The sequence below is a fragment of the Ictidomys tridecemlineatus genome, chromosome 7 (genome assembly GCF_052094955.1).
Source record: "Ictidomys tridecemlineatus isolate mIctTri1 chromosome 7, mIctTri1.hap1, whole genome shotgun sequence".
Classification (NCBI taxonomy): domain Eukaryota; kingdom Metazoa; phylum Chordata; class Mammalia; order Rodentia; family Sciuridae; genus Ictidomys; species Ictidomys tridecemlineatus.
In genome coordinates this window covers 65,275,984-65,288,285 of record NC_135483.1, presented here as the reverse complement: position 1 = coordinate 65,288,285, position 12,302 = coordinate 65,275,984, and the positions used below count along the sequence as shown (strand labels likewise).

General features: G+C 35.8%; 1 long non-coding RNA gene across 16 annotated transcripts in view; it reads left to right on the top strand.

Annotated features, from left to right (window-relative positions):
* LOC110597889 (uncharacterized) overlaps window positions 1–12,302 on the top strand; it is a 437,292-nt gene that overhangs the window by 397,901 nt on the left and 27,089 nt on the right. For 13 of the 16 annotated variants that reach the window (XR_013423960.1, XR_013423959.1, XR_013423974.1 and 10 more), the window contains one exon: window positions 2,971–3,050. The exons of 1 other annotated variant lie outside the window; for it this stretch is intronic. This is a non-coding gene — a long non-coding RNA (uncharacterized LOC110597889). Of the gene's footprint in view, window positions 1–1,541; window positions 1,648–2,970; window positions 3,051–10,354; window positions 10,563–12,302 lie in introns of those variants that run through there. 2 more of the 16 variants (XR_013423964.1, XR_013423963.1) reach the window with 2 other exon arrangements.

Genomic DNA, 12,302 nt, shown 5'->3' with positions numbered 1-12,302 from the left:
GAGAATTGATTTTAGTGAGGGGGAAAAAGGAGAATAGTATAAGAAGATTTTCCACATATGTACTTGTGGCTGCCTGCTTATTCATGTGATTTGGATGAATTAATCAGTTTCTTTAAATTTACCAGCCAATTTAATCTAACACCTGTTTTGACTACTTTCTTCTCCCTCAAATTTGACTGTGAGAATCCAAGGATAGTTTGTAACATTATGCAGAGATGGTTGAATTTTTTTCAGCCTTAGATTGCATCCAATCTACTCTATTTTTTTTCTCATTTGCATTCTCCAGTCCACTCAGTTAATTTATCCTCTTTGCAAGTGTGTGAACTTTTCCAGCCATTATTGTTACATGAGAGCAATGGAGTATTCACCAAATGCTCTTCCAAATATCCATTGTTCCTTTTTGTCTAAATTTACCAACACTAAATATAATTATCTATTGTGATGACCAGCATCAGTGAAGAGCTTATAGTGAGATAGCAGTAATAATTACCTTTCATTGCATTTTTTGCTTTTGCTGGGTGCTTTGGTACATTATTTGTCTTGGGAAGTAAACATCATTAATTCACATTTACAGTTGAGTATTTGGATATCAGAAAGGTTAAATAACATATCCTAAGTCACACAGCTACTAAGTGGATGACGACAGAATTCAAATTCAGATTTACCCCAGGTCTCTGGAATTTGTACCACATTACCCCTATTTTTAGCTGAGATTTCTGAATATAACTTGATTCTAGTAAATTATCTTAAAGGGTGTAAGAGGTTTCCATAAAAAAGCTATCAACCATTGTATGTAGGACATGTTTTTTTTCAATACTTGAAGTGGTAGCTCTTAGTGATATAGAGATGCTTCTCCATCTTATACAGCACATGGAAGGAGAAAGAGGAGTCAGTTCACTTTCAACTCCACTATGCCTCAGAGTTGTCCCCCAGATCCTCTCACACATCAGCTCTACCTTCTAACTACATTAATATTTGGGACTGTATGCTCCAAGTTGTGGATTGTAGTTGCCAGTCAATAAATATTACACATAACACCAGTAGAAGTTTAATTTTACTAAAATATACTTTGTCTTTTTTGTTATTTTTGCCTCAGCTAAGGGGTGACTTTCATATCATTTTACTATGTTAAAATAGAAGAAACATATTAGCCTATTGACAGTGGTTTTGTTGTTAGAGGGGCTACTGTGACTTTGGACAAGTAATTCAATATTCTTTATTTTCAAATATGAAGGTAATAATTTTCTAACTCCACCTGAATGATGTGACTTAGTGACTCAAATGATGAGGAATTTATTTAATAGAGTTTGGAAGATATAAGTGAATCTAGATATCATGGTTACCTCAGAATGTGTAGAATCTGAGGGCCTCGTTTATGTAAGGAATCTGAATAGAAAATATGTATTAGGCAAGTCATAGGTCTGTGAGAGAAATGATAGTTTATAAGGAAGATAGTAATTGGTGGAGAAGTAGGACTTAGGTCGTGTTTGCTTGATTGTTCTGGGATGGAGCTGAACTCAACTGTTCCATTTGATTAGCAGGGTTCATGATGAATACTTCAGGTATCCAGGCAGCTTCATTCCAATGTTCTTTACTGTAATAGACACCATTGCTGGATAATTTCATATTCTCTACCTACAGAAAAAGGTAGGAAAAGTAATCTTTAAAAACGATGTTTTACCAGGCCCTGTGGTGCACCTTTATAATTGCAGTGAAGCAGAGGCTGGAGGTTTAAGGCCAATGTCAGCAATTTGGTGAGACCCCACCTCCAAATAAAATAAAAAGAACCAGGAGTGTGGCATCATGCCAGAGGGCCTCTGGATTCAATCCCTAGTATAAACATTGCAAAAATAGATAGATAGATAGATAGATAGATAGATAGATAGATAGATAGATAGATAGATAAAAGCTATTTTCTTCAGCACTTATTGTTGAAACAATGTGGATCTTCTTGCCTCTGAAGTTCCCTAATCTTAAATGGAAGCTTACAATGACTCACTCACTCAAATGCTGAGACTTCCCTACCTTGAAAATGACTACATTCAGGGAAATATGAATGGAGTTTTAACTCATTATTTGAAGTGTTTTGGGGAGAACCGGTACCAGGGATTGAACTCAGGAGCACTAGACCAATGAGCCACATCCCTAGCATTATTTTGTATTTGTTTTAGAGACCGGGTCTCACTGAGTTGCTTAGCACCTTGCCATTGCTAAGGCTAGCTTTGAACTCACAATTCTCCTGCCTCAGCCTCCTGAGCCACTGGGATGACAGGCGTATGCCACCGTGCCTGGCATCATTTAAAGTTTACCAGTCAAAATTTTATAACGTAAGTTTAGAAAACCTCATCTTTCAGCCATGCACTCTTTCAACCCTTGGACTTTTTAGGTTGCTGTTACAAAATTCCATAAATGGTAGCACACCACCACCAACATGGAAAATAGGTGAGGTGCCCGTGGTCCAGCAAGAAGGGCAGTGCTTTCTCAAGGAGTGTTCATTTCTGTCCAGCTGGGGGAGAGCACAATGTTACCACAATTTGGTTATGAAAAGATGTCCTAACACAATGTGCAGAGCCTGGAAAGGGGTGGATCACTGTGCTGAATACTAGTAGCACAGCTTACAGGATAAAGATGGTGATTCTCTGGTGCTTTTTCTAGGAGTTGGTGCCTGATGGCAATGTGAGTGGTTGTGAGCATGAGCCATAACCTGATACAACCCAAGATCTGGCCAGGCACCTTAAGTAGCCAGGAGCCCTGAACCCTTGTGGGTATGAGTCACTCAATGTTGGTGTTTCAGCCCCATTTTGGTGGGTTAAGATTTGTAAATTTTATTGCAGAGCTGGGCAATGGCATGACCCCATAGACATGAGTCCAGGGGCTCAAGATGACATATACCCTACCCAAATGCAAGTAGAGGTCAGAGTGTTCTGGAAGAAAATAAATGTATCCATATGACAGGTATGTCTATTACAGGGCTCTGTACACCATACTGAGAAAGCACTTTTGCTCTGCCCACAACCAGCTACAGAAAGAGGGACTCAGAAAATTTGGAGGTAAGTTCTTCAGGAGATCAAGACCCATGCAGGACTAGATCTGAGCTTCATCCACACAGTGCTGACCTGGAATTCCTTATCACCAGAGAAGAATTTCCAAGCAGGGGGGACCCTACTGCATAAACTAAAGGTAGATACAGAAATCCAAGTCCAAAAATCTTAAGGGAACAGAATCAAATCACCTTCTCCAAGTGAGTAAGTAATCCTGCCCATCACAGGCTACTAGAAAGCATGCTCAAGAGTAACCTAACAGGAACTAATTTTCACTCTCTTTCCTCCACTTCTAGTCTTTCCACCACATTCAGGGAGAGAATGTATGGGAAAGAAAGGGTGCTCAATTTGTATAGGTAACATTCATATAAACACTAAATATGATTTTCATACATCAAGTTTGTTTGTTGATCACCATGACGGGGTCCAGAAGAACCTTGAAAATGCCAGTCACATCAGCCACACTGATAACATGGTTTCCAAGAATAGGGAAGCATTGGAAATGCTCATATATCTGGACTATTTTCATTGATGTAATTTTATCCAACATTTACTTTTTCCTTTATCTTATACTTAATTTATCCTGAATCAAGCTTTGTAAATAATAGAAGGGGGACATAACAATGGGGAAAACAAATGAAATGTTATCGGACAGCTGATACTTAGGATTTCTTGTTTCCACCATTATAACAGGGTTCCATATGCTAAGTATGACAATACTACAATAAGATTGCATGCCTTAAGACACCCCTTAATTTCTGCTTTAAATTCAGACTTTTAAGCATCCTAGCACAATTAGCTTTGAATCATAAACTTGTAACAGTGAAATTAGAATTTTTGTCATTTGGGAGGATATTAATTTTCTGTGAACTTGGATTGACTTTAAGTGTGTGCTTCAGACATAAATGATAGAGGTAGAAATTAAGAGTCTTTGTCAAAATGATTTCAGATTTTTTTTTAACTTCTCTTTCAGGACTTGTTTTTCTTTTTCTCTATTACATTTATTTATTTGTTTATGTTAATCAGTTACATATGACAGCAGAATACATTTTGATTCATTGTGCACAAACGGAGCACAACTTCTCATTGCTCTGGTTGTAGTCACACCATACGTTCAATCATACATATACCTAGGGTAATAATGTCTGCCTCATTCCATCATGTTTCCTGCCCCCATGCCCTCTTCTCTCCCCTCTTTCCCCTTTGCCCAAAGTTCCTCTATTCTTCCTATGCCCAACTGGATTATGAATCAGCCTCCACTTATCAGAGAGAACATTCAGCCTTTTTTGTTTTTTGTGGATTGGCTTACTTCGCTTAGCATGATATTCTCTAAGTCCAACCATTTACCTTCATATGCCATAATTTTATTCTCTTTTAATGCCGAGTAATATTCCATTGGGTGTTATGTATCACAGTTTCTTTATCCATTCATCTGTTGAAGAGCATCTAGGTTTGTTCCACAGTTTAGCTATTGTAAATTGAGCTGCTATGAACATTGATGTGGCTGTGTCACTATAGTATGCTGATTTTAAATCCTTTGGGTATAAACTGAGGAGCAGAATAGCTGAGTCAAATGGTGGTTTGATTTTCAAGTTTTCTAGGGACACTTCATACTGCTGTCCAGATTGGCTGTACCAATTTGCAGTCTGATCAGAAATACATGAGTGTACCTTTGTCTTCACATCCTTGACAACGGTTATTATTACTTGTATTTTTGATAATTGCCATACTGACTGGAGTGAGATGAAATATTAGAGTAGTTTTGATTTGCATTTCTTTAATTACTAGAGAAGTTCAACATTTTTTCATATATTTGTTGATGAATTGTATACCTTCTTCTGAGAAGTGTCTGTTCAGCTCCTTAGCTCATTTATTGATTGGGTAGTTTGTTTTTTTTGGTGTTAAGTTTTTTGACTTCTTTATTATATCCTGGAGATTAGTGCTTTCTCTGATGTGTGTGTGGCAAAAATTTGCTCCCAAAATGTAGGCTCTCTCTTCACCTCATTGTTTGTTTGTTTTGCTGAAAAGAAGCTTTTTAGTTTGAATCAATCCCATTTATTGATTCTTGATTTTATTTCCTGCACTTTAGGAGTCTTGTTAAGGAAGTAGGACTTAATCCAACATGATGAAGATTAGGGCCTACTTTTTCTTCTATTAGACATAGAGTCTCTGGTCTAAATCCTGGGCCCTTGATCTATTTTGAGTTGAGTTTTGTGCAGGGTGAGAGATAGGGATTTAGTGTCATTTTGCTGCATATGGATTTCCAGTTTTCCCAGCACCATTTGTTGAAGAGGCTATCTTTTCTCCAATGTGTTTTTTGTGCACCATTGTCTGATATGAGAGAACTGTATTTATGTGGATTTGTCTCTGTGACTACTATTTTGTACTATTAGTCTACATGTCTATTTTAGTGTCAATACCATGCTGGTTTTGTTACTATAGCTTTGTATTATAGTGTAAGGTCTGTTACTGTGATGCCTACTGTTTCACTCTTCTTGCTAAAAATTACTTTAGCTATTCTGGGTCTCTAATTTTTCCAAATGAATTTTATGATTGCTTTTTCTATTTTTATAAGGAGTGACACTGGGGTTTTAATTGGGATCACATTGAATTTATATAGCACTTTGAGTAGTATGTCCATTTTGACAATATTAATTTTGCCTATCCAAGAGCGTGGGAGATCTTTCCACATTCTAAGGTTTTCTTCAATTTCTTTATTTAGTGTTCTGTAATTTTCATTGTAGAGGTCTTTAACCTGTTTTGTTAATTCCCCAATTTTTTTGAGGCTATTATAAATGGGGTAGTTTTCCTAATTTCCTTTCAGAGGATTTATCACTGATGTATAGAAATGAATTTGATTTACAGGTCTTGATTTTATATCCTGCTACTTTGCTGAATTCATTTATTAATTCTAGAAGTTTTCTGGTGGAATTTTTTTGGATCCTATAAATGTAGAATCATGTCATTGTCAAATAATAATATTTTGAGATCTTTTTTTCCTAATAATATCCCTTTAATTTCTACTGTCTATCTAATTGCTCTGGCTAGAGGTTTAAGGACTGTGTTGAATAGAAGTGGTGAAAGAGGGCATCCCTGTCTGGTCTCAGTTTTTACAGAGAATGCTTCCAACTTTTCTCCATTTAGAATGATGTTGGTGTTGAATTTAATATAGATAGCTTTTACAATATTGAGGTATATTCCTACTACCCTAGTTTTCTAGTGTTTTGAACATGAAAGCATGCTATATTTTATCAAATGCTTTTGCTACATCAATTGATATAATCATATGATTCTCATATTTGTGTCTATTGATGTGATGAATACATGTATTGATTTCCATATGTTGAACCAACCTTGCATCCCTAGAATGAACCCCACTTGATCTTGGAACACAATTTTTAAAATATGTTTTTATATGTGAATTGCCAGAATTTTAGTGAGAATTTTTCTATCTCTGTTCATCATGGATATTGGTCTGAAATTTTCTTTCCTTGGTGTCTCTGTCTGGTTTTGGTATCAGTATGATGCTAGCCTCAGAGAATGAGTTTGGAAGGGTTCCCTCCTTTTCTATTTTATGGACTAATTTGAGGAGTATTGGTATTAATTTGTAGGTCTTATAGTACTTGGCTGAGAATCCTTCTGGTCCTGGGCTTTTTATGGTTAGTAGCACATCTTCTTCTTCTTTTTCTTTTTTTTGTTTTGTTTAGGTTGCACTCCCCCCACACCCATTGGTTTAATGACAAACTGATGTTTTAAAGTTGTGGATGTCCTCCTGGTTCAGTTTGGGTAGATCATATGCCTCTAGAAATTTGTAGGTATCTTAGAGGTTTTCTGTTTCACTGGAGTATAAATTTTCAGATTAGTTTCTAATTGTCTTCTGTGTTTCAATAGTATTTCCTTTTCTTTCATGATATTTCCTTTTCATCATGAATTTTAGTAATTTGAATCTTCTTTTTGTTAGGGTGGCTAAGGGTTTGCAAATTTTATTTATTTTTTTCAAAGAACAAGCTTTTTGTTTTGTCAATTGTTTCAATTGTTTTGTTTCAATTTCATTGATTTCTGCCCTGATTTAATTATTTCCCATCTTCTACTTGGTGGTGATTTGTTCTTCTTTTTCTAGGGCTTCAGATGTAATGTCAGGTCGATTATTTGTTGACATTTTCTTTTTTTAATGAATAATTTGTTGACATTTTCTTCTTTTAATGAATAAGCTTAATGGAATGAACTTTCCTCTTAGCACTGCCTTCATAGTGTCCCGTAGATTTTGATATACTGTATCGGAGTTCTCATTCTAAGCTTTTTAAAAATCTCCTCCATGATGTCTTCATTATACATGAATCATTCAGTAGTACACTATTTAATATCCAGGTGTTGAAATAGCTTATATTTTTAATTTTATCATTGATATCTAATTTCATTCCATATGGCTAGATAGAATGCCGGGTACTATCTCTATTTTTTCATATTTGCTAAGACTTGCTTTGTGGCCTTACATATGGTCTATTTTGGAGAAGGATTCTTGGGCTGCTGAGAAAAAAGTGTATTTACTTGTTGATGCATGGAATATTCTATATATGTCTGTTAAATCTAAATTATTGATTGTGTTATTGAGTTCTATGGCTTCTTTTTTATTTTTTGTTTGGAAGACCTATCTATTGTGATGTGGTCTATTTGTTTCTTGAATTTGAGAAGGGTTTGTTTGATATACATAGATGCCCCATTGTTTGGGCATTGATATTTCAGGTTGTTATCTCCTTGATATATGATTCCCTTGAGTAGTATTAAATGTACTTCTTTATCCCTTTTTTACTAACTTTGGTTTGAAGTACACTTTGTCTGATATAAGGATGGAAACCCCTGCTTGTTTACGCAGTCCATGTGAGGTAATATGATTTTTTCCAATCTTTTCACCTTCAGTTTTTGGATGTCTTTCCTGTGAGATAAGCCTATTGAAGGCAGCATATTATTGGGTCTTTTTTTTTTTAAATGCAGTCTGCCAGTATATGTCTTTTAGTTGATGAGTTTAGGTCATTCACATTCAGTTTTATTATTGAAAATATATTTTGTATTCCTGGTCATTTTGATTTATATTTGGTTTTTAACTTGGCTTGGTTTCTCCTTTGATTGGCCTTTCCTTTAGTGCATTTCCTCCATTAGCAGATGTTCATTGTTATTTTTCATTTCTTCTTCATGGAATATTTTGTCAACAATGTTTTGTAGTTCAGGCTTTCCCACAGTAAATTCTTTTAACTTTTGTTTATCATGGAAGGGTTTTATTTTGTCATCAACTCTGAAGCTTAATTTTGATGGATATAAGATTCTTGGTTGGCATCTATTTTCTTTCAGAACTTGGTATATGTTGTTCCAGGATCTCCTGGCTTGAACTATCTGTTGAGATTTGAATTGGTGTCCCCCATATACAATCTCATTTGTCTCTCATGCAGCCTTTAAAATTTTAATCCTTATACTATATGCTAGTCATTTTCATTGTAATGTGCCTTGTTGTAGATCTGTTTTAATTTTGTATATTTGGTGTCCTGTAGGACTCTTGTATTTTATTTTCCAGTTAATTCTTCATGTTTGGGAAGTTTTCTGATATTATTTCATTGAAGAGATTGTGCCTTCCTCTTTTTCCTTAGATTTGGTCTTTTGATGTTATCCCATAATTCTTGGAAGTTCTGTTCATAATTTCTTACCATCTTCACTGTGTGGTCAACTTTATTTTCCAGATTATCTGACATTCTGTCTTCCAAATGATCTTTATTATCTGACATTCTATCTTCCAAGTGATCTAGTCTGTTGGTAATGCTTTCTATTAAGTTTTTTATTTGGTTCATTGTTTCCTTCATTTCAAGGATTTCTGGTTTCTTTTTTTCTTTTCAAAATCTCTCTTTCTTGAAGTAGTCTTTTGCTGCTTGCATTTGCTCTCTTATATCCTTGTTGGTGTGATCAGTAGTTGCCTGTATTTGTTCTCTTATCTCTTTGTTGGAGTGATCAATTTTTGCCTGCATTTACTCTCTTAGATCATTCTTTAATTCATGGATCATTTTAATTATGTACTTTCTAAACTCTTTCTCTGTCATTTCGTTTACTGCTCTGTCAGTGGATTCTATTATTGTAGTATCTTGGTTTGTTTGGGGCATTTTCCTCCCTTTGTTTTTCACGTTGTCTGTGTGACTTCCTCTTTTGCAGTGCAGATCTGAGGAATTACAGTCTCTACACTATAATCTTGTAGTGTCCCTGCAGATTATGAATACCTCACCTTTAAAGGGGAAATCAATGTTTACAGCACCAAATCCAACTAATATGCAGCCATAAATCAATTAGCTTATATTTAGACACTTGATAGTTTTGCCACTAAAAACAGAAGTGCATAGTTATCTTCTACCATATAACCAGTAGGTTTTCGTAAGAGTTTACAGTTTCTAGTTGTGGACAGAGAGAGAAACGGGAATAGGATGCGATGTTTGTGAGGTAAAATGTGAGACTCTAGAGGTATTAGATTTTAGGATAGGTGAAAGGTGATTCAAAAAAAAAGTGGGCTGTTAGCAGGAGAAAAAAGAGAGATGCAAGCCTCCCTGTTACCTCTGCTTCAGGATGGTGATTGTTAGTACACCTAGTGTGTGGGGGGGTGCTACCAGGCCCACAGGGACCTTAATGATCCAGGTCCTGGTTGTTGTCCCTGGATGGAAGCATCCACATCCCTAGTTGGTGGCCGCAGTAAAGTGAAGTCTGTAGATACCTTGCTGGTGGGCTTCTAGGCCTCAGTTGGTGTCCCCAGATGGAATCTGTCCTAACTAAAAGTGGCAGAAATGGCAGCAGAGGTAACTCAAGGTCGCGGTAGAGGTGTCCCAAGTTGGAGGCAACCACTTTCAGAGATGGGGTTGGAAGGATGGGCTGTGTGATGGCACACTGTGGCATGTGGTGCTGCAACAGGCAGCTGCCTCCTGGTCCTGTCCATTGTCCCATGGTGGAGATGACCACATGGGAAGGGCAATGGCAGTGGCTGCAATGTCCCAAAAGGAAGGTGGTTTGGATGCAGCCACACATTGGTGGATAGGGAACCATAGTATGATCTTCCTCTCTGTGGGGGCAGGCCGGGTTCCTCTCTGCACAGGTGCATGGGGTTCTGGTGTGGGTTCTGATTGATGTGGTACCTGGTTTCAGTTTTATGCAATAGGATGAAATCAATTTTTTTGATGGTTGTATATGTTGCAAATTTCTCCCAGTTTGTGGCTTTCTCCCCGCTCTAGTATTTTGATGAACCTCAAATATCTAACTTTTTTTTTTTTAAATATTTATTTATTTTTTAGTTCTCGGCGGACACAACATCTTTGTTTGTATGTGGTGCTGGAGGATCGAACCCGGGCCGCACGCATGCCAGGCGAGCGCGCTACCGCTTGAGCCACATCCCCAGCCCAAATATCTAACTTTTAATGTAATCAAAATATGACAACCTTTTCTGTTATATTTTGTCCTTTCATATATTGTTAATATACAGAAATAAAGAAAAAAATTATATTCTCTGGTATATATACATTTCAAAGATTATCCTTTCAGCATGTCTCTCTTCTATTGGAATTAGCGATTGATGATTGATGTGAGGTAGGGATTTATTTCAATATTTTCAAAATAAATTTCATGTAGGTAACAAATTTTGTAATTGTGATTAAAAAAAATTAGTCTTCATTTCCTCCCCATGATTTGCGGCACAAACTCATGCATCAGTCTTGTGCAAGATGTATGTGGGTTATTTTCTCTAACATGCTGACCCTTTTATCTATCCCTGCACCAACATCTTAATGTCACAATTACTATAATGAGTCTTAATTTCGGCAGGGATGGCTCTCCGTTTTTCCTACTCAGGAAATGTATCATGAAGATGTACCTTGAAACTATATAGGATCAGCCCTCTGTTTTCATGGATTCCTCATTGGATTCCACCAAATGAAGACTGAAAAGATTTGGGGAAAAAAAATGTACTGAACATGCAGACATTTTCTCTTGTCACTATTCCAGACGATACAACATTTCAACCATTTACACTTCAACTATTTACCTTCGCATTTATGTCATATTAGGAATCATAAATAATCTAGAGATGATTGGAATTATATGGGAAGGTACGCATCAGTTATATGCAGTTGTTATGTCATCTTTATACAGAACTTGAGCATCTGCTAATTTGGATATTCTCAGGGCCTTCCAGAACCAATCCCCATGGATACTGAGGGATGACTGTATTAGGGTTTATATCTGTCACAATGTCACTTGAGCAAGTTACTTAATTTCTCTGAGTCCCAATTTGTCAACTGCAAGACAGAATGAGAAAATAATAAAATCCACTTTGTGGACTTTTGGTGATTGAATAATTCAATAAGTGTAAAACCTTCAACACAGTACCTTACCCATAGTACTACATACCTATTTGCTATTATCATATTATTATTTTTTATTTAGAACTATCTCTATGATAATCTGTTTTTTCACATAAATTTTAGAGTCAGCTCGACATGTTCTATGTAAAAAATCGGTCCCAATTGTATTGGAATTGTGCTGAGTCTATAAAATATAGAAAATTGAAATTTTTATAATACTAAATATCCCTATAAATGATGAATGCTGTGTATTTTTTCATTTATACAAGTAATACATTTTTAAAAAGTATTTAATTTCCTGAATGAATTATTATACTTCTTTTGTTGGATTTACTTATTGGTAGTGTATATTTTTCTTGATGATATTGTGTCACAAAAATGAATTTTCTTATGTTTCTTGTTATCTTATAGAGATCCAACAGATTTATATTATTGATCTTATATTTAAATCTCTTGCTAACATCTATGAATTCTTTCAAGTTTGCAAACCTTGAGTCTTATATGTATTTTTGATTGGAATTATTATTAGAAAGAGGGACAATGCATAATCACAGTGGGAAAATGAATGTTATTACTTTGTTCCAAACTTAAGCTAATATCTTCTATTGTTTCAAGGTTGGGTCTGATATATAATATCAGGCTTCTGTTTTACTAAGTTTTATGGATAGTTTCTTAGAATGGGGAACTTCCTTTAGTTGCTAAGAGTTCTTTTTATCTTGAACTATTTACTATTTATCAAAATAGTTTTCTTTTCTTTTTTTCTTATTTGGTCCTTAGGATTTACGCTACCACTGAGCTACAACCTCCAACCTTAAGATTTTTTATTTTGAAACAAGGTGTCATTTAGTTGTTAGACCACATTAAATTCTTGCTGAGGCTGGCC